Source organism: Anneissia japonica, unplaced genomic scaffold (genome assembly GCF_011630105.1).
Source record: "Anneissia japonica isolate Jap-2015-1 unplaced genomic scaffold, ASM1163010v1 scaffold288184_len555535_cov198, whole genome shotgun sequence".
NCBI lineage: Eukaryota > Metazoa > Echinodermata > Crinoidea > Comatulida > Comatulidae > Anneissia > Anneissia japonica.
The window spans coordinates 157394-162677 of NW_022698468.1; positions in this window are offsets into that span (position 1 = coordinate 157394).

The window sequence follows — 5284 nt, forward strand, 5'->3', positions numbered from 1 at the left end:
ACAACATACAACTTATATTATGTCGACTTGTCAAGATAATCTATCTCGCCATGACAACATACAATATGTATTATGTCGACTTGTCAAGATAATCCATCTCGCCATGACAACATACAATTTTTACTATGTCGACTTGTCAAGATAATCTATCTCGCCATGTCGACATGATATGTATATTATGTCGACTTGACAACATAAATTATCTTGACAAGTCTTCAAGTCGAATGGCACTTAGGTGCTTCCGTATTCTACAGGTACTATTTCCTCAAAATTTCTCACCTCAGCCCCAACCATGGTGGATATGACGTGGGTGTTGACCTTTTAAACATATCTACCTTTCAAAACAGATGTCGGGTGAATGCTGAGGCAAGGGTGCATATGATCTGGTATCTCATGCCCATTTTTCGTGATTATGACTATTTTGGATAAATAATGTTTTGAGCAGTGGTGGATTCAAGGCGCCCCCGCCCTACCACCTATTTTTTTTTTTTTTTTTTTTTTTTTTGGAAACGTATATACACTCATATTGAAGTCTGAGAGTGTAATTTTCTAATCATAAATTTTCTTACCTCCGCCCAACCATGTTTGGGCTGAGGTAGGCTGGGTGGTTCAGTCTGTGGAAGTCCTCCCTGGGTCATCTCTTTAATTCCTGTATCCGCCACTGTTGAGTTATTATAATATTATTATGATGTGTATTGCAATTTTCACTTTATCCCCTCAAAACAGTCCTTAAAACTTTCAGAGTGCGCTACTTCCAAGGGTTCACCCCTGACCCCACTGTGGTCCTACGTAACTTGCATAACGGCTTCCCCCCCCCCACCCTTTTCAAAATCCTGACGTCCCTGGCTGTTGTAGAGCTATTAATGTTATAGAGGAGAGGCCGGGTTGTGTTCTGAATATTACTTATTGTTGGAATAATGATTTTTAGCTTAAATGACGAAAAAATCAAATATTATAAATCAAAAATTACAGATTTTTCGCAGTCGGATAGGGGCCTAAGTCTCTAGAAAGTTAGGCCAAGTTACGTTTACAGTTTACACTTTTAATTACACATTTAATTATTAATTTACACATAACGTAATCATACTGCGCGCTAGGCCTTATTTTAAAAGGTATAGTTTTATTGCATTAATTTGGCCACTAGCGAGCAGGTTAATTTTGAGACAGAATAATCCGAAAAAAAAAACAAAGAAAATCGAGTATGGGACGCCATATTAATTAACTATGGCACGAACTAAGAGCAATAAAAAGTGAGTAACCCAAAATTAGGGTCTGGAACAGGGGCGGTAAAGCCCCCCCCCCCATCGGCCAAAGCTCGTCGGACAGTCGGACCAAACAAAAGTAAGCCTAGTTTTTCCATCCCAGTACTGTACTGCCAAGCCAAATCTGTCTCAGCAATGTCTGGGTCTGATCAGTCAAGCAGAACATAACAATGGTGAATCGACCATTGACGGCCATCAAGAAGTCCAAATTAAAAAAAAAAAAAAAAAGAAAATCGTTTTGGGACGGGTTGGGAGGAGGGAACACCCGCTCCAATACCCACCCCCGGCTCAGGCCTTCGGCCCTCAGATACGCGGCGCGCTATAGTTACACCCATAAATACTAGCCCCTCCCCCATTCGGACATTTTTTTCATTAAAGAGCGTTGGCGAAATACCTAATTATAAGGACAACCGATGTATCGTAGATACACAACGCATTCAAACGTCCTACTTTAAAGGTGATGGTGCATTTATTTTGCTTTTCATGAATATAACCAATGCGAGCAGGCCTGGCAGTGGAAATTACAGCATCGTCATTGGAAATGAGCATGAATCCGAACCAATTGATATAAAAGTAGTTTTACCTGTACCCGTGTGCTCGTCTTCCAAGCCATACTATATTGTAGGAGACAATGTTACTATACAGTGTAAATTGTTCTCGTATCTGAATCCCCGGTTATGATATTGGGAGCAATCGAAGACAACGCTTATTAGAAGTTTTTTTGAAAAAAAACTTTTAGGCGATGATAAAATATTTGAAACTGAAATCAGGCTAATCTGCAATAGGGCCTCCACTGGAGTCACCTTTTCAAAAAAGCAAAGGAATAGTTAATATAGGCTACGCCGGATACGACCTTTACATCCTTTATTCGAAAAATGTTTTACCAATATTTGATCATTTCATATCGTATAGCACAATGCTATACGCAGCATAGTTATTAAACGATACTGAAACCAATACGCAATTAGTAGAGCTCCGCATACTATAGGAGAAATATTATAAGAAGGTTAGATTTAATGCATTAAATCTAACCTAAGTATAATACTTTTCCGCTAGTGTACGATGCATGCTCTACTAATTGCTTTATAAGTCAATCGCCGTCTTTTAATGTTAGTTTTTATAACCAACTGTGTTGTACCAGTCATCGGTTGCTATAGTGAAATGAGAACTTGTTTGTAATTTTCACATTCGTCAAAGAAATAAACATTTTCAAAGCATTCGATAGAGAGTACAGTCACTGTCACTAACTTTTTGGTCGGTGCAGACAGGTTAAAATCTTGGGATGATAACTACGCTAGGCTATACGGCCTAAGCTAGTAGTAGGAGGTCTTGGCGGCATGCTGCCTGGCCGTATGCCTACTTCGAATTTCGTTCCTTGAGTCTTTAAAATAGGTACTGAATATTCCTATTAAACGTTCAGTTTGTTTAGTTTATTAGGGTTCATTGATTCAAAGAATTGCTTAATTGTTCATATTTAATATTGAATTTAAACTTTCTTCGGGTTCTAATTAACCTCGTTTTACGAAAGTAATTTTCAATTACAATTCAATTTTTATCGTGATGCGCGATATATTCGCGGTGACGAAAAAATTAGCATTATTTTTGCACACGAACCTAAAGGGAGTTGCAGTGATGACGTCATGATTGACTTATAATAAATATTAGTTGCAATACTATAGCATTATAACTAACGCAATACATTGTGACCATACAGAAGATTACCATTAAATGAAGCTCCCAGCTAGATATGTGATTCACTGAAGCAACACTCTAGTCTCTCTTCGTGCCTCAAGATGCATTTACTTTGTATGTTTTGTCACATTACTTTCGTCTTAACAGTAATAATATTCAACTGCAGTGAAATAAAGTGCCAATTTTTTTTTTATCCACGGTGCAACCACCGGTATACTTTCGTTGGGGAAAAATTACGGATAACATGTCTTTTTATATTAATTGGCGAAATACCTCATTATCAATTTAAAAAGGACAACCAGTGTATGGTAGAAGATACAGAACGCATTCAAACGTCCTACTTTATAGGTGATGGTGGAATTATTTTTTTTTTCATGAATATAACAAATGCGAGCAAGTCTGACAGTGGAAATTACAGCATCGTCATTGGAAATGAGCATGAATCCGAACCAATCGATATAAAAGTAGTTTTACCTGTACCCGTGTGCTCGTCCTCCAAGCCGTACTATATAGTAGGAGACAACGTTACTATACAGTGTAAATGGTTCTCGTACCTGAATCCCCGGTTCCGATTTTGGGAGCAATCGAAGGATCGAATGCTTATTAAAAGTGTTTTTGAAAAAAACTTAGGCGATGATAAAATATTTGAAACTGAAATCAGGTCGATAGGACTAGAGCAAAGTGAAGGAGTAATAGAATATACATGTTTCTTAGAGGTCGAATCTAAACTGTATTGGCCTAATTGCACTATTGGCATAGTTGTGAAAAGTCGATTGTAAGTTTTAATAACATATAATACTCTCGTTGTTGGAGACGAAGCAGTTTTGAAATGTTCGATAAACAACGACATCAACAACAATATACAGCTGGAATATATATGGACATTCTCAAGTAATGATACGAATGATATTAACACTGACAGCACACCAGTCTTGATTATACCTGACATAACTACCGCTTTGAATGGAACCCATGTTACGTGCACCGTAAGAGGCAACAACTCAGAGGGCTCTTCGACGGTTATTCTTAATGTCAATGAATTCAATATGCCAACGATTATACCTAATAATGTTTCTGTATTGATTCCAGAGATATCAACATTGTCTGCATCGGCCTTAACTTTAGTGAGTTCCTCTCAAGCCTTACTCGAAAACACCAACGCGAACATTATGCACTCTGAGGCAATATTTGTAATTGTTCCGTTCATTTTTGGTGTTATACTCATATTTTTTTATCTTGGCCATCTTAAACTTAAAATCTATTAAAATACTTTTCTATATCTGTCCCAAATCATATGTAACAATTTTTCGCCGGCCAATTTTGTCCAGTTCTATAGCCTGTAATGGGAAAAGCTTATACTATAACAGTAATTAAGTTTATTTGATTTGATAGATCATTTAGAATGGTAATATCACCGAAAAAATAGATAAAATGACAGTTGAATGACCAACAAAGACAACTGAAGACAATAGTTCGTCATTAGAAGTTATTTAGTATAACTTTATTCAGAAAATTAATCTCAAAATCGAGTTGCCGTCCCCAGCGTTGTCAGTGACGTCGTATGATTTATGTGCGATTTTTACCAATTAATGCCTAATTAAAAAATAGTTGAGCCATGTAGTACCTTGCAAATCAACCCAGAAACCCGGTAGTTTGTTGGTTGTTTATTGGTAGCATCCCTTCGCTGCCAAAAATAGTTTTTTGGCGGTTGCGTCCACGGTGACATCGTTGAGGGCATGGTGAAGGCTGGTTACGATTTGGTGGCACATTGATTGAGTTTTTCATTCATCTGGCAATGTAAATCAGTGGCGTATCTAGATGTCTTGAAATTGGATACTGATGGGGGGGAGGGGGTGCGCGAATGTGAAGTGGGAGGGGCATCGATGATCGGTTGAGTGGCGCTAATTCGCAAAATAAGGTGATTTTAGGTGATTTTTAACTACTTGACCGTGATTTGAAACCAGTGTCAGTATAATCTTATGTGAGCATGTCGTTAACATAAGCAAGAATTTAGTCCAATGAAACTGTTTATCATTTTGATACCTTCCGACGAAAATTGACCCTACCGGCGTACCCACCGATCGATCTAACTTGTCGTTGTTATGTAGGTGTTTTATAGATTATTGAGAATGGTAATATTACCGAAAAAATAGATAAAATGACATTTGAATGACCAACAAAGACAAATGAAGAAAATAGTTTGTCATTAGAAGTTATTTTGTATTTATTCGGAAAATTAATCTCAAAATCGAGTTGCTGTCCCCGGCGTTGTCAGTGACGTCGTATGATTTGTGTGCGATTTTTACCAATTAACCCCTAAGTAAAAAATA